This window comes from Copidosoma floridanum, unplaced genomic scaffold, assembly GCF_036245765.1.
Source record: "Copidosoma floridanum isolate Cflo_tuat_1 unplaced genomic scaffold, Cflo_Japanese_pri ptg000019l, whole genome shotgun sequence".
Lineage (NCBI taxonomy): Eukaryota > Metazoa > Arthropoda > Insecta > Hymenoptera > Encyrtidae > Copidosoma > Copidosoma floridanum.
The window spans coordinates 12,155,700-12,178,193 of NW_028321896.1; the positions used below are offsets into that span (position 1 = coordinate 12,155,700).

The 22,494-nt window shown below is 40.7% G+C and overlaps 2 protein-coding genes across 3 annotated transcripts in view; one reads left to right on the top strand and one right to left on the bottom strand.

Moving 5' to 3' along the window:
- Positions 1-22,494, bottom strand: part of LOC106643052 (14 kDa phosphohistidine phosphatase) — a 71,761-nt gene that overhangs the window by 9,633 nt on the left and 39,634 nt on the right. The gene's annotated exons all lie outside the window — the stretch shown is intronic.
- LOC106643045 (arrestin homolog) overlaps positions 12,076-22,494 on the top strand; it is a 47,830-nt gene continuing 37,411 nt past the window's right edge. Inside the window, exon 1 of the mRNA XM_014358016.2 lies at positions 12,076-12,405. The gene's annotated coding sequence lies outside the window, so the exon portion shown is untranslated. The remainder of the gene's footprint in view (positions 12,406-22,494) is intronic.

The following is a 22,494-nucleotide window of genomic DNA, read 5'->3' on the forward strand; positions in this document are numbered from 1 at the left end:
GCTTTCAACCCACGCCCGCGGTGAAATTCCGGCTCCGAATGCTTATTATATTTTTTTGCGCGTGCTTCGAAATCGTTGGAAATAAATAAAGAAAAATATTTGCACGGACGACTCTCCCGGATCGAAACAACGGCTGTTACCTGCACCGACGGAAAAGCGAACGGTATATTTTTATTCTTGTCCCATTTGACGTATTTTCCTTTTGATACGCGGATTAACCGAGAAAGCTTTGAAAGCTCGGAGTGGACATTACTACTTTTGTCGTTGTGTTTTTTCGAAAGGGCTTGGCAACGGTATTTAGAGCTTTCGTACAAGTACACTGAGAGAAAAAATTATAATAAAAAAGGTTTTTTTTAATACTTAGAAGAGTAAGTATTTAAATTTTTATTGTAAGTACAGCAATTTTCACTGTTTGTACAATAGAAACTACTGTTCAGAAGAATTAGGTTGGCAATAGTAAAAAGAGGAATGACATCAAATTACCATTCTATAGCACAGTAATTTTTATTTAATTTTTTTTTTCTCTCAGTGTTAGCATTGTAAGCGTGATGACATCTTTATTTCCTTCTTCCACTCGTACGCAAAAGTTTTACACAATGGATGGCCTTAGAGTGCCACTTGATCTGCTCTTTTAAAAGTGCGCTACGTCGATGTTTACAACTTTGCCGTGCACTACTGAGGGTAAAAATGTTATAACGCACGTCGAATCTGTTTTCCGTAAAAATCAACTTTTCCACTTTACCCCCAAGTTTGGAAACATGACCAACATATCTCGCGCGGTGCGCGATACATTTTGGCGTTTGAGCCGAAATCGATTTTGTTTTCTGTTTTCATAAGCTCTGCAAATACCTACGTGACTGGCGGTTAACGTCATAATTGATCGAATCAAATGCGCTGCACCGCTCGACTCGAAGCTCATTAGCTAAAAGCTCATTGGCTGAAAAATAACGTGTAATATATTATATTGTAATCCTTGGTAATCAGCGCGACTCTCGTCCAAAATGTGATAAATTATTGCCTGAATCGGACCTGGGCGCCATCGTTTTATGAATAACAAAAATAATTGTTTCCGAGAATTAGTACATTCGTTTTCCCGCTGTATACTGTAAAAAAAATACTCGAAAATAATAGTTTCCCGCAAATGTAGTGCAATACAATTTTTAAAGATTAAAATTTTACCGAGTACCGCCTCGCAAGCAGTACTAAAATAGCCAAACTAACGCTTTATATGCATATTTTTCGAAAACAATTTAAACGCAAAGTATCCGTGCCCAAGTCTGAAGGTCTAAGCCACGCCGACAATTTCCGTTTTAATGTCACTCGTTTCGCAAAATGAAAATTGCATTCCCGAAACGTCATTTCGCTGTACACACACGCCACAATGACTTTTCTCCCGCGACAACAGCAGTAAAACATCTACGAAGTAAAAACCATAAATATAAAAGCCACGAGAAAAGCTTTTCGTTCGCGGAAAAGCTCGTCGACTTTCAATCCCACGCGTGCGGTGTACGGATGACTTGATGAAATTGGAGTACTGCAAAAAAAAGAAAAAAAAACACCCATCATCCACCGAGAAATCCAAGGCCCATTCGAGCTCTCACCTGCGTAAAAATAATTGATATTAAGCCCCGAGCTTGCCGGGAAAAAAAAGGAAACCCTCCCGAGAGAGGAAACAGGGTAGGCCAACGAACTTTGGCCCATGTGATGGAATTGTGCCGTCGTCGTGGTCCACACGTGGGAGGAAAGGAAGATATCTCAGCGAGGGGCTGCTTTTCTCCCTTTTCCGCCTCCTTTCAGTCGAGCGGCTCCAGGGAAGGGTGAGTGTGCCTTTTTCGCTGCGCGAGTGGTTAAATTTGTTTATTAAAAAGGACAAAAAGAGGGAGGAGGTGCGTTTGAGAGAAACTTATTAACTTATTATATTTTCGTAAGATGGTCGCCAAGGTAATTGGAGTTGTCGGTCGTTTCGTTTGAATTTCGATGGTTGAGGAGGCAAGTGGCCATTGTAACGCGACTTGAATCGCCGTATTTGTTTGGATGTAAACAAATGTATCGATGGGCTCTCGATTGTCATGTTACTTTGGGACTTATGAATTCCGAGGACAAATGAGCGGGTCGATGGGAGCTTTTATTCCCATCAAGTTATTTTTCTCCAACTCCTGGAAAAGAATGATAAATAAAAGTTGGGCCGTAAAAAGGATATCGCGTCGCTCCATGAGCCGCGAACTGAAACTCAATGCATAAATGCAATCAAGTCCGTGGAAAAACCCCGTACGGGTAAAAATATACTTTCGTACGAAATAGACAGACTTGGGCAAGGATGCCTTCTTTTTTAAAAAAAAGAAAGTAATATTTTGTAGTAAATTTTAACATCAACAATGTGTTGCACGTATCTGCTAAAAAAATTTATACATGTATATTTCTTTGTATTGTAATGTGACTAGTATTGAATAAAAAATTTTCTTTTCAAGTATTATAAAAACTACAAAATTATCATGTCCTGGTCTGTAAATATAGTTTAAAAACAAATGCTCAATCTTTCATAAGCCCATACAATTTTTGTGTGGATATTTTTATTTTTATTCTCATGACTTTGATGGATTTTGCCAAAGGTGTAAAAATATATGAGTTGTAAGTACAATAGAATATTGTGTTAATTTAAACTCTAGGATTTACTGACTAATGAATCTTGTTTACTCATTTTTTTTTTTAAAGAAAACCGCATCGCTACACTGACACATCTGTTGCGTGACAGGCATAGCGTGATAAAGGAAAAAAAAAAAAGAAAAGAAAAGGAAAGGAAAAAAAAAAAACAATCTCACGGCCAGAGGGTGCTCCGTAGAATAGCGGTGCGTGGTCGAGGTGAAAATAATATAAGGAAGCGTATGCGGATCGATCGGTACGAGGCTCCCTTCGCGCTCGTTTTACCATCCCTTTTAGGAGGAAACAAAACAGCGTTGAATAAAAAATAACATTGATACTCAGAATGTAAGGGGTCCGCTGATTGAAAGGACATGCGCGAGTGTGTGGAGGGTGCGCGTGTTGTGATGCGAGGTGAACGGAAATTGTCAAAAAAAAATTTGGAGCTCCTTTTCATGGAGAAATAATGTTCTATTCTGTTTAAGAAATCACACTTTTGCGTAGTTTCACGGAAAACGTATTAAAATTGTAGCGCGTTTGCGCTACTTTTTCAATCATTTATAGCTGTAATTTATTCACGCAACAATACATACATGTTTGCAAATATTTGCTTTAGAACTCAATATTGCAAGAATCGATTAAAAAAAAAAAAAAATCAAAATTATCGCAACGCCGGATCTTTCGACACGTTTTTCCTCTTTACTCATACGAAAGCAAACGCACGCGTGTGTAAGTACGTTTCCATTCGACCTCGGCGAAATAAGCCGCCCCGTTTGAATATACATGTATATATGTATATTCTTCTAGGGAACTCACACCACCTTGCGCCCGTTTGTTTTCCCAGAAGATTGCATTTGCTCCGTGTACACAGACGTACCTCCAATTATTTTAACCAGCATTAAAATTAAACGTTAACATTATCCTACGCGTCCACGGGAGGGTGGGGGGGGGGCAAAATGTTATCTCGCTCTTACAGGGCCTCCTGAGTCGTAATAAATACGCGTGAGTAAAAGGAAGATCTTTGATTTTTAACGAATAGTCGTAGCATTATTGATATTATATCAGTTTTCCTTGAAACAATTACTAAAGTAACATTTTTCAAGAGTTAAAAAATCATGTATTAAAATAATATTAAAAATTTTACTCATGACTGGCGAATCGAATAATCGAGTTTTCGATCGATTCCCTCCTACTGTGTGTGTATATGTATATACACACACTCAAAATATAAACGTGTTAAAGTATACGTTTAAAACGAATAGTTAGAATTTTGGTTTTTAACACACAAAATTAAATGCAGTACTGTTTATATATAGGTTTCAAAAATAACCATGTAATTTTTTTCATTAAAGATAAACACAATAAGTGGTGGCTGTAGGGTGCACTTTGTATGCTTCCGAAATTTCATGTTTTCCGTTCCAAAGCGAATTTAATTTGGGAAATAACTGGTGAGCACCATTAATTTTATTGTTAGAAATTAAAGAAAAAAACAAAAAAAATCAACTAAACGCTTTTATCGTATACTTTAACACACTTGGTTTTACAGTGTATTTCACTCCAAGCGGGTGTCCACCGGTGACCGCATACATCATACACTGTGTGCATGGAACAGCTCGAGGAGGGAAAACAAGTTTCCACCTTGTTACTCACATAATGTGTTGCGGGGAAAAGACGTCGAAGTGACAAGACGGTACGTTCTCGCTCGTCCCTTTTGTTATTTTTAATCCGATACTACCACGTGTCGAGTTCTTCAACTCGTGTCTCAAACCAATATGTGGGTCATATGGCGTCCAAGTCCTGTCGAACTATTGAATATTTACAAATGCAAATTTTTGATTCCTCATACGCAGGGTGAAGTAGAAAAGTTGTTTGATGAGGGGCGTTAGCTGTACAGAATGAGTTTTTGAATACTACTCAAGGTTTTCGAATGGTGAAAAGTTACCTTGACGCTACTAACGTAAGTATTACTAGCATTTAGGTTTTTTTTTTTTTTTTGTGCAAAAAGAATTACTCGTTCTTGTAAAAACCTTAAAATCAACTTCTTGCTTTGCTCACTTATTAATGTCTGCCATCTACGGCCAACTTTTAGCGAAATCCCAGTACCCAACTGTTCAAAGCGGCTTCGTTATCTGCTTTTGGTGACGAGATATCAAGACTGTGGACTTTTATTTTTTTTAATTTTCACACAGTAATTTATTTAAATTTCAACTTTTAACAATTTTAAATTACTAGTCAACTAGCGAAGGAGAGCTACGTAACGCATCTCGCACCTGTTATTTAAAACTGATTGATGTTACTTGATATCGTCTAAAAGTATTCCATTATATTGTCCTTTAAGTTACTTTATTCAATGAATCAACTGTTTCGATGGATAGATTGCTTAATTATTAAATAAATATAGTAAGTTTTAAAGTAATTTATTCACCGGATAATTGAAATTTCCATCCAAGTAGAATCGACAGGGGTGCACTTTCAATCTCAAAAAAACCCTCACAAGTCGGTGATACAACTTTGAAAGGTCTGGCTTTGGTGTGGAAAATCGTTTCGGCAAACATCCCGGTCCCAATTTGACAGATCAATCCATTTGAAAATTGGAAAAAGATTCTCTTTGTTCTCTGACGAGTTTCGAGTTTGACAGAGCGTGCACTTTGTGAAAAAGAAGTTCAAGACACGCAAATGACGCAAAAAATATTTTTGTATGAAGCTTTCAAGTTTTTATGCATCACAAAAGGAATAATTGATTTAATCGTTGATGACCCTACCGAGTCCAAAACGAAAGGGCAAAAAAAAGGAGCACTTACTCAAGGATACAAAAGACCATTTACGTATCAAAAGACAAGAATTCAATTATATTGAAATCGAATTTTTTTTTTCTCGCGAATTTCAAATTATTTTTATCAGCGAGGCGCAGAGAAATAAACACGCGGAATTTCATTCAGATCCCAGTGAAATGTTCCCCTCGGCTTTTCTCTCCGAGTGTCGGAAGCGTTTAAGCGACAAGAGGCTTTTTTGTATGACAGAGTCGACTGGCAAGAGCGACAACACAGCGCCGAGGACGTCTCGAGTGTTTGCGATTAAGCGCGCAAATCCTTGCCTCTTAATGTGTCACTGCGTCGTCTTCGCACGTGCCTTATTTTTTTTTCCCCTCCCTCTTTCTTTTTATTTCCCCTTTTTTCCCTAGGATTCGCGCTCCGGACGCACTTTTATTAAATGTGTAGCGCCAAGGGAACCGAAGAAGTGGGTCGCTCCATCTTTTTCGGTGCTTTTGCAACACGCCTTTGGAAACTCAATTAATTTCCTGTACCCTTCGGAGGATGATAATTCATTTTAATTTGTTTTTCCACTCGAACGTGATTTTAACGAATAAACAACGAATTTCCATTAGCCTGCGGCTTTGTGTACGAATAACATCTCTTCAACTGATGTACCTCGCACTGGAAAGTTTTACTCGAGTGTATACATGATTCGCGTTTGATGAGCATATAGCTTTGGACCCTCGTCCCGATGTCATTCAATCCTCGAGCCGACGAGAGAAATGCTTTTGAAATCTCTCGATCTCCGCCCCGAAACTCTTGCCCTCGCGTGGATAAACCACGGAAGCCAACTCTTCTTTCGCGCGCTTTAACTTATCCTCCTGTACCCGCGCCCAGGGACACAATCGGGCGAAATTACGCCCAAGTGGAGGCTCTCTGCCAAACTTTTGCGGGGGGGTGTGAGCAAAAATTGAAAAATATACACGGAAGCGATAAAACTTTGGTGACGGACGGCAAGAGAGTACAATCGACGTGCCCAACTGTCCAACTCCAAGTTTGTGCTTTCTTCGGTTAGACCGTGGACGAGCGCGTAGGGCTGGCTGTGCGTCGCACACCCAATCGTAAATTGGCACGGTAAGGAGAAGCAGTGAATTTGGCCAAAGTTAGTCGCTGCAAGTTGTTGGAGAAAGTATAGAAGAAAAAAAACTATCTAATCGCCCGCATTGGCAAAAAAAAGTGCAAAGTTGCGGAACAAAGTGCGTAAGAAGAGTCCTTCCACAGAAAAGTAATCGAGTTTCTACTTTCGGTATCGTCGTTTCGTCATTATTGCCATTAATGAAATTCTTTTACGTTCAACACAGTACAATTAATGAGTCGATATTGAGGGTCCATGCACTTGTACACACATAGCAAATGCCACAAGAACAATAAAGCCAGAAAAAAAAGCTGTAGCCTACCGTAATTCATTGCAAATCCCAGGCACCGTACGAAACGCAGCTACAACGCAACTACACAAAAATATATATGTCGTACGACAGCCCTTTCTTTTCCCACTGGTGCACTGCCGAGAGCGTGCATTCAAAGTCAGTACCTCAAAGCTGTAGCTGTCGTCAGACCTGTGCGCATACCTGCGTCGAAAGCTCTACCGCGCGAGCTTTGACAAAAAAGTGCCTGCCTCGCGCCCGTAGGCTGCCACGCGATCGTCACTAAGTCGGATTTTATAGAAATGCGCTTCTTTTTTTTTTCTCTTGCGCCGCAAAACTGGGAAAGCTATATGTAGCTTTAAGCGGGACTTTCAGATTTTGCTCCAACGAATTAACAAAAGTAATGTTTTTCTCCTCCAATCAGAAGATGCGCCATGGAAATCATCTGTAACCATTCGTTATATACTCACAGTGAAAGGTACGAAAACTCGTTTAACCCGAAATAAGCAACTAATTTGACGATGCTTTCGAGCTCGGGAATATTAAATGAAAAAGTGCACGAGAAAATTGTAGGGAAGAGAAAAAAAAAAAAAAAAAAAAAAAACGAAAACATGATCTTCTTCTGCTCGAGTAAAGTTCACCAAGTGCATGTATATACATAAGTACACCGGGGGGGAGAGGAGCCGTGAAACGTGTTCTCCGTTGCCCATGAATAATCGAATGAGGGAGAGGTCAGAGCACTCGGTTAAAAGAGGAAAATATACATCGCCACTATCATCGGGAGCGCGTTTAATTTTCCGACCACCTGGAATATCCCATTATCCCCACCCCCTTCGTCGCGGTTTTTACAGCCCACTCCAAGAGGAAGGAAAAAGCCCACGCGAGCATGCTTCCCCGGAGTAGTGTTATATGCACTGTACAAGCTCTTCTTGCACAATTCCGGACTTTGATATTTTTGTGCTCGAAAGGATGTTTCAGCGGAGCTACATATACCTACCCCATCGGTCTCTCCAAATTCAATGTATCCGAGATCTTCGCTCGAGAGTCTTTTTTCGGCAGCCTGAGAATTTTAATCCACCGCTCGTGTGATTCCACAACTAGCATTATACATAGGTACCCGTGGAATATCGATCACAATATCATTACCGCTAATTAACAAAAGAATCACATTGTTCGGACGTAGCGGGTATATAACACGGGGCAACTGTATATGCATTATAAATTACAAATGCAGGGTCACGTTAACGATGCACTGCCATTGTTAACAAATTTTATAACATATAAGGTATATGTATATATATATAGCTCGTAACTCTGATGCATTGGGCGAACACATTCAATAATTTAAGCCCGGGAGCCATACCCATCGAGATTAATAATTGCAATGCCTGTAATATGCACATGTACGCATGTATATAAAAATAATCCAATGGCTCCTTTGTGATTACAGCGATAGTTTGATGTAATCGAGGAAAGAAGCAATATTTGATTGAATTGGGGGGTACCGTCAACATAATTTATCAAATGGATGACTAGGCAAGTAATACGGTGTGCGAACGCGATACAGTACAATTCGACCCGATACGAATGTCATTTTCTATGGTTTCGCATGCAAATGCGACAGAAAGATGATCCCAACGTATTGGCTGTTCATGTGAAACACGGAACAAACAAAAAAACAGTGTAGAGCATCGAGGAAAAACGTAAATTCACACGGGTGGAGGAGAAAAGTGGTCCCGCGCAACACACGGGGAGTATAGCAACAATGAACAAGAGTATAGAGCCGCAAGGTAGGTTGATTTATACACATATAAAATATAGGGAACACCTTGGTAGCAGCAACCCTCCCACCCGGAAGCGAGGAAACTCTTCCTGCGTTGCACCCATGTAATGCATATCCTAATTGTGAAGTATGGCTCGAAAGAAAAAAAAAGAGAGGACACCCCCCCCCCTCACTCTATTACGCGCGTTAATCGAGTTTAGTTGCCATTTGGTCGCGGTATCGCTCCTGTACATATATGTACTATGTATCTGTTTATGCATTACGGACGACTGGCCTGCGCGTCCGAATATTATGTACTCGGAGATGCGAGGGAGAGCTTGCGACGATATCTACAGCCGCGCACAATCGTGATGGCGTGTAATTTTGATAACCATTGCGCTTCGAGCTTGATTTAATGTACCTCCAACATGCGGACATTTGGACGGGTATGTTAATCCCGCGGTAGGTATAAGGTATACATATTTATATAGGGTTCGGTAAAACGCGAAGGTCCGTTACTATACAACTTTCGAGTCCATTATTGTTCATTTCGGATAAAAGCAACCGCTTATCGTTTTGTAAAATTATAGTTACGATACTGAAGTTTTTTGTTTTTTTGTTTTTTTTTTTTCAATATTACGGTATTGACGTCACGCCGGCTCTCTTTTATAGACATACACACACGTGTGCCCATCCGTTTGTGCAGACCGAGCTTAGAGCCATAGAGAGAACGAACTCGCGAACTTTTCTCCCTCACCCCCCAGCCAACAGCCAAGTAATGAAGGGGGTAACTTCTGTAACTGTGATTAGCCGATGGAAAATTAGAGACGGCAGTTGTTACTGCTATACTTACTCCGGGGCCTATATCTGCACCCGAGCGCGGTGTAAGACGACGCGCGTGAAATGATAGACGTCGAAGACGCGGCCAATCCTAGGAAGGGAACTGGTGAAAACGGAGAGGGAAAGATAAAAAAAAAAAAAAAATAGAGAGAGCCAAAAGCTCGTTAAGGCGACGAGTGGCTGTTGTTGCGTTGCGCGACCTCACTCTTGGGCAAGGGCGGAACAGGAGTGTGTATATGTATAAGGGCTGGAGCCGGTCGATGAAAGCTCAGGGACTCTCTCCGAGCGATATACTCATCGGCGCCCTATCGCGCTTCCGCTATCTTTGGTGAGCCCTTGTATAGCTACCCGCGGATGACGGAGTCGGAGGAAGGTGATGGGTACACCGTGTTTGCTTGTACAGCTGAATATTATTCATCATCGATAGGTCGGACAGGAGGATTTCGGCCGGTCTGGGTTATTTTTGGGCGCTTGTTTACTCCTTGTTTCCCCCACTTGTACAAGTATACAACAAATGGCTGAGTGTCGCTACGTTGATATGTATATGTCGCTCGCAAAGTTAACGTGTCTTTAGATGCCGATGAGCCCGACTCCTTCGTTTATTGAAAGTCCCACCGACAATCGATGGGAAGGGGAGAGCTTTTCGCTCCCTTCTCCGTGCGAGCAAAGATCGTCGCAAAGGGCAATACTTGCCGAGCCCTCGAAAATCCGGACTACATATACGCGAGGGCGCACCCATACCCAACTCAGCACTGATATCCTGCTGCTTGTAAGGCTGTTGCGGTGGTGGTGATTATATTGCTGCCCGTCACGCAAACCCGGCCTCCGTTTCCTATGCTCACCGCTGCTGCCCTCGATCGAATTCGTACACACACGCATATATATACATATACAGCCACACCGCACGTATAATATACAACCGTCTGTTTCTCGCGACCAAACGTGTACGTATACGTGTATATTTGTGTGGACGCGTGTCCTTGGAATATCTCATGAATTTCATCCGTTTTGTCCGCGTATACGGAACTTGCGGTGGAGCCTATACCGAAGCTCCGACCACTGTCGGGCTGAGAAAAGCAAAAGTTCGAACTGTTGTGTTAGTAGGTCTTGAATGATGGGTAACTCGGTGGGATTGATGTATAATTAATTGAAAGCCATTTCAGATGAATTTCATACACAAGCTCCTAGTGACTTTTACGTAGATAAAAAGAAAAAGAAAAAAAAAGGAGAAAAACGTTTGGTCATACGTTGGTGGAGATGGACGTGCATTCGAGTCATGCTCCGTACGAATAATTCAAAGAGGAGGGCCGCGACAAAGGAACGAGAGAAGTATGTGTAGGTATACACAAAAGCAAAAGGGTACGAGGAGAGAATGCACATTGTGTATCTATCACCCATCCATATTGATACACGCGTTCGCGTGGGAGTACACATATTACACACTGGATTTTGCAAGCTCGTGCTGTTTCTTGCGCTCCTTTCTCTGCTTCGGCTTATTATACGTGGTCGCTTTGTCGAGAATATATATCGCCAGCTTTCTTGTCTCGTACACTCGCGCACCATATGTATATATATATACTCACTTCGTGCCATCACCGCTGATAAGCATCTTTTGAATTAGATGAAAATTGAATTTGCCCACCAACGGAGCCTATTGATTGAAGGTATGAACGATTTCTTGGTTCAACATCGAATCTTTGGCCAAAATAAACACTTTGGCCTTCGTTCACAAGTATGCTAAAATAACATTTAAAGTGCGTAGTTGAAATTTTTTTGTATTGGTATTTGATCATGAACCAGCTCCGCGAAACCAAGGCATACAGGTATTTAGTACGAAAAACATCGATACATGTAGGCTGCGGTGCGCACAAACTTTCTGACACCGGCATAACTCGTTTGACAGTGCATTCAGTCAACGATGGTATATTTGTACATGTACAGTAGTATAAAAGACCACTTCATCAAAGTCTCAAGTGCACAACTACATACACGTTTCATTTTGACTTGGTAAAAAATGTCTTGATACCATACGCGGATAGGTTTTTTTGCCGAAAATGGTTGCGTCGAAGCACGAATCAAACAAACATTTCATGCTGCTCGATCATTCGTGTGATTTTTTGCTGTACAGATAGTAAATTAATGATTCTGGTACTACTAAAATATTTGTTTAAGTAGCGTTAAAAAATATGCTGTAACAATGAGAGAGAATAACGACACGTTTGGGGTGATAAGACACACGATTAGGTACGTCTGTACGATTGTAAAGAAAATTTGGTCAACACTTTAATGGCGTATATCTCGAGATTTTTTAGTCACGTGAAAGATCAACTCGACCATTTATCTAAAGCTCATTAATATTGTTGAAGTGAATCGGGTAAACGCGTGGAAGTGTAAGAAACCCACAAAAATTAAGGTGTGCAAGTGAAAAAAATAAAAAAATAAAAAAAAAAAAAAGGTACGCCCGGTTCGAGGATTCAGTGCAGTTGACGGCGCAGCGGCACAAAGCAGGAAGAGTAGCGCGCGGGCGCCAAATAAGCCATTATATCCACGCGGCGCACGACACGCTCTCTCGTTGCAAGAAAATATATATACATACACGTATATATACAAAGCAAGGAGAACGAGCTGCTGCTGCCGTTCAGTTCAGGGCTAGCCGCGCCACTCGACGGACGTCTGCCCAATCGCGGATCTACTCTACTGGAGCCTGGCGATCGCGTGCGCGATTTTCTCGTTGAAAAATTTGGTGTTTGTTGTTTTTTTTTTCTTTTTTTTCTCTTCAAACTGTATTTGTATGTACGCGCGTTAAGTTGACTGTTAAGGGTGATCGAGAGAGGACTTTGGTGGTGAAGTTTACGATTATTTTTGACAGATCGGTTGTTTCTAAGGGACAGTTTTAAAAGGATTCCTCATTGTTTTCGTGAAGCTTTAGAGCCCTTTGGAATTATGTGAAGGAGAGTGTCATGTTGAAAAATTGTTCATGTCAGAGAAGGTAATTGCTTACATTTGGGTATTAAAACATTTTATCGATGCAAAGTTTCGTCAAAATTTTGGTATTATTAATAAACCGAGGGTAATTCATATTGTTCGGTAAAATTTGTAAAAAAATATTTCATTCACTATCCCATATACGCATTTTGGACAATAAGTTTGCAAGTTTGACGTGATTTTTGCAAAAACTCTTTGATGGAAATGAAAAAAAAAATGAATCAATACCTTGAAATATTTTAGGAATTATAAATGATCCAAACGATGGTTGATAAAATGTTTACCAACAGCATTTATGAACGAATCTATAGTAGACATAAAATTTCGTTTGGCTTTTTTAATAACTTTAAAAAATAAGACCGGCAAGGCGAAAACAAGCTTCTAATATGATTCGTAACAATAATATTAAAAAAAAAAATCAGGTGACACTTATCGTAGTTAAATCTTCGAATTAAGTAGAGTCTCGGGTTAACAACAAAAGAGGCTATTTACAAGCAAATGGCTCGTTTCGAATGCAGATAAGAAGGGAGATTTTGTTTTTGGAAAATGATCCAAAAATTGATAACGAGACAAAGGTCCCATCACGAAGAGTGCCATTACGATAAAAAGTGTCCGTAGAGCTTCCACGGAACCTATGCGAGCCCATTTGCATAATTTATTCGTGTCGTAGCGGGATTGCCATCCTAAATATTTTAGAAAGTAATACGATAGTAACTTCAAATAAATTTAAAGTGAACATTAGCTGCAACTCACGCGCGTTTAATTTGTTAATTACAACGCAATAATGGCAAAGTAGATTCGTGAAATTGCGGCTCATCCCCCTTTTTCCCGGAAAATTGGTCCATATTTTTCCAGCTAGAAGGCACGGCAAAAGTTGCACTTTTGACCTCCCTTTCGCAACTAGTGGTTATTAGCAGTGGAAAAACCACTAACCCATCACTCTCTCGTGATTCCGGGTGATAAACCACTGCGAAAAAAACCCACGAGTTACGGTAGTGTCCGTAAAAAAAGTGGAGCTCGTCGTGGGGCAATTGTAATAGATTCTTGTGAAGCGTCTACCATGTATCCAGCAAACAAAGAGCAAAAATGTAGGTGTTAGTGGGTAGACGTGTATATTCCACAGGTATCCGCGCGACAAGCAGACACCCGTTGCTTCAACAGTCTCGAAGTGATAGGACCAAAGCGCGGAAGTAAGGAGCGATGCATTTCCGCTTTAACTTCTTTTCTCTACATCTCTAGTCCCTTCAAAGGGTATTGGATTTTCCCATTGGTACGGTTGTCGTTACTAAACAGGATTTTTTTTCAACATGTTTTTTATTTATTTTAGTCCCTTGGAAGGACTAACGCGTGTGACACGGCAAAGGTTGAAAAGTATATTCTTTACGGAATATTAAAGATGCAGTTTTTTTCTATCGGTAGATGGGCACGCGCTATTTTTACCAAAATATTTCGGAGACACTTGAGGTGTTGTTCAGTTTCGCCACCAACATCAAAATAAAAATTTTTTGACCAAAGACTCGGTGACGTTTGGTGTAAAATTTATATAGATATTTTTCAGTAGAGATTGAAACAATTCTAGTGTACGTTAAATTTAAATTTAACCCGAATAACAGTGTTGTATGTTACCGAAAAGTAACGGTAGGTACTTTTATTAAAGGTTATTGTGTTGAGAATTATATTAAATTTCCTCCGAAATCCGTATCAAACGACAGCCATTTGGTATGACAGAGAAGGATGTTGGAATGAGGGTCTCGAGGATTCCTTCTCGTGTCCCGCGGTTCAGTTGAAACTCAACTGAGAATTTCCATTTAGACAACGTTGCCTCAGCCAGGGATTGCGGAAGGTCCGAGAGATTTTTCGTCGGGGAAAATGTCTGTCGTGACTCCGCAAATAATCCGTCGTGCGTCAAAAAAGCCCCGGAGGTGTATAGCTACACGATTCCTTTTAACAGTGGCAAAATGTAATAAAGGCCGTGTGCGTGAAAAAAAAGTTTTTGCGCTGGCAAAAGAAGATTGAAAGGAAAATCAATTGAACTTTCTTCTCGGTCCACCTTATGAAAACAGACCGAAACGAATTGGAAGAGAAACACTTTTGGCCTTTTTTGGCGTTATTAGCAGATTAAGTTGGTCTTAATGGCAGAGGAAGGACGGTACTTGTGTTTGGATTGGCCGTAGTCACGATTGCGCCCAAGACTCGAGGAGTACCAGCAATAATATACGGCTCTGGTATCACATGGCACCCCTTAATTATTTTTCATGGATACACGGGCACATGTACACGTCGGGAAAATCGGAACAGAGGGAAACCCAAATTGCTGTATTGTTTTGGAGAGCTGCAAAAGTACATTTATCATTTTTTTCCTCGTGAGCTTGTTTTTAAAAAAGAAAGAAAGACACAAAGAAAGAGAAAAAGGTACAACGTATTAATGTATTTTGTCTCTGCAAGGAGCACAGATAAACTGCAAGTCTGATCATGAGTTGAAAAATTGGAGAATATTTTTTTTTGCCATTTAGCATAATTTTTTTACTCTTTCAATTCTTTTTGTAGTGATTGATAAGGAAATTTTGCAACCTAGGCAAATTTGTCATGTACCATTAATAAACAATTTCTGACATTAACTTTTTTTTTTTTTTTTTTTACTTTTTTTTCTTTCACCAAGTAAGCAGATTCAACTGAGTATACATCGTTTTAATATTATTATCGAATGACCATCTATATAATTATAGTGGGAGAGACTTGAGCTGAACTTTTACTAATCCGTATCGGTTAATGAACGTAATTTAGTTCTTAAATGTAAAAATTAAAAAAACAAATCAACAAAGTATTAATTTACACAAATCCAATGTAACAAATGGACATTATGCTACCATTTTTTTCCAGACAAAATTTTCTCGTAACAAATGATCCGTCAAAGGTCAAAATTTAATGATTCTCCGTGGTCCCAAGTCATTTTTTTACCTACTCGAAGAAGAAGGAGAAAAAAAAAAACAATTTCCTCCCTGGAGAGTTGAAATTATTCGACACACGACGAAAATGACCCACGTAAGAGCAAAGTTCTGTATCGCTCGCTCGCAGCTAAAAGGCACAAAACAAAGAGAAACGAGAGAGAGAAAAACGAAGACATTCGGTAGAAAAAAAAAAGTTCGTGATCGTTTAACACATATATGTGTATGTACAAGCTACACGGTAAAGACGTACTATTATAAGCTAATGGCCTAAATATCTCTCTTCCTCGGCTCCACTTCGTGTTCCTCACCAGGCAAATCATGAAAAATGAATCAAGTTAAACGCCGTCTTCCTCTTTTTACTCTCTATCTTTTTATACGCACGCACCACACAAACCCATGCAATGCACGAGTAGCAAATATAAAGGTGTATCCACATATTCAACAGCAACGACAAAGTGAGCAGCTATAAAAGTATATATAATCGCCAGACAACGCGTCAGCTTATATTGGATCATCATCCGAGTCCTGCGTCCCTCTGTAATTAAATTTCCCCTCGCCTCCACAGCTTTTACACTCGCCCCATGGATTCGGCTTCTGTTACGTGTATACGTGTATATAGCTGCACTTGCTCTCCCTCTCTCGGCGTCGTTTGTCATCTCGTACCTAGTAACACAATCTCCAAGGGGCATTGCTTCTCCAGCGGGTATTGTACGTTGTAAGGTATATGCGTATACCTACTGTTTCTCCCCCGACCCGCATCAGCCAAACTCTGTACTGATATCGCCGCGCGCGTTTACGTGATGCGTTTCAACTTCGTTCCAACTTGCAGCTTTTCTCCAACCCGTCCGCTGTCTCTCCCACATGTAGGTACATGCATGAACGTTACACCTGCGTCAGTTTAAAACCTTGTCAGTTTTTAGATTGCTACGGTGTTTAGGGAGTCTATTGTATTTTTTTTTTTCTTTTTCCATGAATTGTAGCGCACGTGTATCTGTTTTTAAAGTATAATGTTTCTATTGGGTCCGATTTTTTTTTTTTTTTTTTTTTTCTTCTTTTCATACAAAGAAATCAACAGTCAACGGAGCGAGTAACAAAAAACAAATTTAAAATAATGCATACTTTGATTGGTCTGTTTCTCTGGTTTGTCTGTTGTGGAAAATATACTAACGTTTATGTTACGATTCGACCAATGAAAATGCACGAGGAGCAAAGTGAAGTTAATTAAAATCACAGCAAGACACGAAAAGTGAGCCGTATAAACTAAAATAGTCGCTTTATTAGAGCACCGTTTGACAACAAAAGCGAGACAAGTTTGAATTACAGCGTTCGTTCGATAAGTATGTGTATGTATATAGTTGAAAAAAAAAAAAAAAAAAATGTAATAATATTTACTCAACGAAGCTTCCCTCGTCGACTGAATAAATTACACGAGTATTAAATTTTGGAAAGAAAGTTTGTTGTAAACAGGTACACGATGAATTTTCAGTTTCCACCTTTAAAATCGTTCACTTTGCAGCAAATTTTATACAAAAGATGAACACGATGTCATTTCCAGCTGGAATAAATATTTGCTTTCGAAATAACCATTCGAAGGCGCGATCGGGGAAAAGAAAAAAAAAAACAACAATCAAATGATACCCTATAGAAACAATGTTTTTTTTGAAAAACATTCCCCTACCCTCGACAACTCAAACATTGCCATCAACAAAGCAGTTGACACCAGTTTGGTGTAACTTGAGCGCCTACATTGTTTTGACACCAAAAACAAACACACACACACACACACACAAATTCCTAAGGCAAATCAAATCTCGTGAATCACGTATGTAACACAACCTTGTTTTACACACCTCTCGTATAAAGTTTGCGCTGAACGGAGTGGTCAATACTTACGGCTCGAAAAATCACGGCAAGCCACCTATACTTATGTACTGCCGAGATTGCGCGGAGCAAACATCATCGCGTTCCCCGACGTTAAATATTGACTCGTTACTTTACGCCCGTGCGACATATCCATATATGTATATATATATATGTAACAAATGTGTTTCGCACTCATACATATGCAATATATATTTAGTCATGTATAGGGTACACCATGGCCTACACCGATCGATCAAGCGTGCATTTGTTTGCTCAACCTTAGCATGCTGTCTCTCGTTCTCACTTTTTTCTCCCCCCACCCCCCGTATACGTGTGCTCGACAAACAGTCGGAAAAGCATCACCTATCCTTTAAATTTCTCATCCACGCGTCGCCGGATAAGAGAGCACGAGGAAAAGCTCTGTGCACACTTCGAGGGGTGAAGTGATATCGTAAAAATGGATACGGTCGAGGGGGGAGTTGGGGGGGAAAAAAAGGAGCAAAAAAAAAATAGAAAGCGAGAGAAACTGCCCGGGCTGTCTGAAATAAATGACGCTCGGTGCACGCGAAAGGAGAGCCTCCCCCTTCGCCCCTGGCCGAGCGAAACTTGTTTCTGCTCGGTTGATCGTGTAAATCATTTGGCTCGCGATATACCTACGGGGCGCGTTGTGCGTGTACGCGACTACATTAGCGCTTTTCCCGTATACCCGTTGTAACGATGCATAAAACAACCACTCCGGAGCCCGTAACAATGTATAGCTTTTTGCGTTCGTTGGGTTTTTTGAAAAAATAAAATAAAATAAAAGTTGTTATCAAAAAGCAATTTAAACTCCGTAAAGGAACAACCAACGGCAAGTTCGAAAAAAAGTTTAAGCGCCCTTTGATGTTTCAGGTAATTTCGGTGAATTCACTTGTTACAGCTTTGGCTCTGTGAAATTAATTGAATAAAAACAACAACAACAAAAAAAAGTAACCAGTATATTCAGCCCACACGTGAAGTTACAATCACAAGCAAACAATACCACCTATTGTAAGAGAGAGACAGGAAAGTATGTATACCATCACTCTCCCCTTGGCGAACCGTATACACTATACACTTGATAAAGATACGCGTATACGCATTTGCGCAAATGGGACGAGAATAAAATGGTGACGGAGGACAGGTGGTATATATACATATTGTGATCAAAGTCAACTCGGGGTAGAGAGAGGGAGGATCACTGCTCGATTAGCGAGAAAGGGCGCGCGAGAGTAGTGGCTCGGGAGTTACGGCGGTACGTGCGGCGCGGATAAAAAGGTCAGAGACGGGTGATAAAGAAAGGGGAGAAAAGGATGGAAGAGAGGGTATAGGTCCGTGATAAACGCGAGCCTTTCTTTCTTTCTTACCTACGTCTACATATATATGTATAGTTTAAGGGACGCGCGTACGTGTCTGCATCGCAAGGGAAAATTACTGTTTGCCAGCGTATTCGGGTCACGGTGTGTGCTCTTGTTGTATTATTAGTATTATGTATATATAAGGGGGTGGAAAGAAGAAAATGGGAGGGTAGAGGGGGGGGATGGTTTGCGCATTGGTTTTTACGAGGAGCAAATGAGCATAGGTCTTTTTTGCTCCGCCGGAGCGGGGATCAAACGTCATTGGTCCCTTTTTCGTCGGGTATCGACAGTGCGGGTGAGATTATCATCTCCGTGTACGGGGAAAGTTCTAACAAGCTCAGTGTGCAGTACGCGATACAAACTTTGCCGATTGTTTTTTTTTTTTTTTTTTTTTTTTTCAAAGGGAAAAGTCAAGCGAGGCCAGAGCGATCAACTCCGGGGATGCGAATCGAAAGAAAAGAAAAGCTGTAATCTCGCAAGGCTCGCTAGATTAATGGCCATGCTGTACGTGTATAGTTGTATCGCGCGCTTCGGATCCTTCGTGTGTTTGCCCCTTTTTCTCGTGCAGACGTTTCTATTTTTTTTTTTTTTTTTTTTTCTTATTCACTCGGTACTTGCGCTCCATGGAATGTACACGAGTGGCCTTGATAATACGAATGGATACGAGTAGCGCGGTGCGTACGGTATTGCGTGATATAATTGGAAAATCGATGCCACCGATAGTATACACACGAGAGTTAAATATTTCATGCGACGGTGGCTTTAATTTGGTCATTAAGGATTCGTGGAGTAAGGATTTCTTTTTTTTTTCAACGATTACTCATACACACAAAGGAAGTTATATCGGTAGATTTTTTTTTTTTTTTTTTTTCTTTACGAAACGCAAATGTTGAATCATTGGTATGATAACCGGTGTGCAGAGCAAACGAATCGGTAGAGCGTTACGTATATTTACGTTCGTTTTGAACATCCATTTGCGAAATTTCAAATTAATTTTTTCACAATCCTCTTTGGTTAATGCGGTCGTGGCAAAATTTTTTTTTTTTTTTGTTCTCGTTTTAACAATCATAGAAAAGCTTTTATATTCACTTGCTAATGAAAGCGAAGCCCCGCAGTGAATTTTAATCTGGCATTTTCGACGCGACAACCCTGTAACACGATTAAAATTCGAAGGGCTTTAATTTGACGTAATATCGGTCGAAGCTTTTAATTAACCAGCCGAAGGTACTCGCAAAAACAATGGGGTAATATACAGGCAAAAATACCGGAATGAAAAAGCTCCGTGCCGAAATTCCCGTCACACACTTGGTTGTAAAGTGTTAATTTCGAAGTTTCCCGGCTCAGCGTAACGAGTGGCCCCTCACCGCCGACGTGTCGCTTACACCGCGGAAGCTCAAAGAGCAAACGCACGGGCTTGCGGGCCGAGATAAGATGCGCTTCTACCGCAGTCAGCTACAAGCGCCGAAAGTTGAGACTATAGTGTGCGCGCCGCTGATGAGTGTGTGTGTGTGTGTGTGTGTGTGTGTGTGGGGTTTGTTGCACATGCAAGGGCGATGGTAATGCCCACCTCGACCTGGATTTGATAATCGGCCGGTGCAAGCAAGGAGGCTGTCTATCGATTTTCATTTTTCTCTATTCGTCGTTGCTTATACTACGCTCGCGGGAGTCCCTCGGAGGAGATACCGAGATGGAGATAAATATACATGTATTGTTTTTTTTCTTTCTCTCTTGTTCCACGAGCTTGTTTTTCCTCTCTCGATCCCCTGGCGAGTTATTACGGTGGTGGTGTAGGAGGGGGGGGGGAGGCAACAAAAAAAGAATTTTCTTGTCTCGCTGAGAGTGCGCGCCTCGTTCCGAAAATACTAGTACGGGAGCGAGTATACATATATACACACGTTTGGAGGCTCGGAGACGACGGGCGTAAGTTATTAAGCACGGGAAAGAAGAACTTCTTGAATATTTCTCATGGCGCGGAGCAGAGGACTTTTGCGTGTTTATTATATGTATACGCGGTTGCTTTTATTTTTATCGCTCGGAATGTTTTTACGACTCGAACGCTAGTTGGCGTATTATTAGAAAGTGCCACTGAAACGCCGCGTATAGCCCAAGTGTTTTTTCTTTTTTTTTTATACTAGAGGCACTAGAAGTATTTTTTTTTTTTTTTCAATTCTTTCGCTCGCAGAAATATTTGCAAAAGTTCATGGTAGGGATTAACGATCATCTGCGTGAAACTCGTGCTTTTTTTATTAGTTGCACGCGAATCACATTTTTTCATTCACCTGACAACGAGCCGAAGACAGTCGCACCCGCCAAGTAAACAAACGAAATCTCGAACTTTGCGAAAAATAAACAAATGAGCCGAGGGAGAGGAAAAAAGACTCGAGGCGAAAGAGGAATATTACAGAAACGGAAGAGGGGAAAATCGCAAACCACTGCTGACGCGTCTCGCCGATAAGAGCAATGGGTGTGTGTGTGTGTGTGTGTGTAAGGGGGAGAAAGTGCCGAGTCGGGAAACTGTTTGCGCGTTGATTGCTGATAACCCTACGCTACACGGACTGTTTGCCTTACCCCTGTGTTTTATTTCGGAAGGTCTGAGAGGGGGCACGCGAACCGGCGAGATGTACTTTTTTTTGCGACGCTTTATGATTTTTTTTTTTTTGTCAATTAAAGACAACCGTGTTTAAAACGTTAGTCGTTAACCAACGTCAACATCTTTTTGTTTTGTTTTTTTTTATCCCCAATTGGGCATCAGAGAAGCGCAGTAAAACGTGAAATCCTTGTAAAAGTCGTAAGAAATGAGGCAATTAATCATTAAACCTGCATACAGCTCGTAAATCTACCCGTTCGCAGACAAAGGACTCTGGCTTCAATTCTTAAAGTTCCCCGACTCGGACGTAAGGGGTCGGGAAAATTCCTGCACCACCGCGGGACGACAATGTCCAAAAAAAGCCACTGTTCCGCCGCTCGTTAAACTCGGACCGTTCCACCCTTCCAAAGCTCCTCTTGAAACTTTTCTCCCTCTGTGCCTGTTACCCTCTCGCGCGCGCATACATCACGGAGTAAAATTACCCATCTGCTTTTTTTCCACTCCTGTATTCAGGGTAAATCACCTCAACCTGTTTTCATTGTTCCCGCAGCCCAATCCGTCCACTTGCCTCAAAATCCGGTGCTTAAGGCACGCGTGTACATGCGATATCGCTCTATGCATCAGTTGAGCAATAAAACACCAAGTACACACACCGAGATTCGGATGCGATGGAGATTACTGCCCTTTCGACCGAGGTATTGTACATCCAAGTCTTGTACGTAGTATTTATGCTAAAATTTGAATGAAAAATAACCGACGTAGTATCATTCGGTTCTCCTTTGTAGTTGGACGAGCGAACAAAAAAAAAAAACAGAAACATGCCCGTGTGATTTACGTTTCAAAGAATGAAATTAGACGATTCTGTTTTATTTTTTTGGAAAAGACCGTATTTTTTATGGTTTGTTAGGTGCAGCTGCTTATACCAAAATCACGACAAGCTGGCCTTATTGCACCGAGAGGAAAAAAAAAAATAAATAAGAATAACTGTCCTAGAATGATGTCATACATCCGTCCAGGAAATCCAATTTTTACCATTCGGGATAGTAAAAATTATTGTTCAAATAGTAAAAAGCCTCTAGAGCGAACAGTACCAGACTACCATTCTAATTTTTACGATTTTATTTTTGCCCTCAGTATAATCGTTAGAAATCAATGAGAGAACATATGTAGACTATAGATTTGGTATCCACTCGAGTACAGCAGCGGTACTATCCTGACAATTTTCATTTTTCATTACTTTGAAATATTTAAAAGCAACCCGTATACATAAAAAAAATGTATCTTCTTTTGAGCTTCGTACAAAATTAAACTCGACTGCA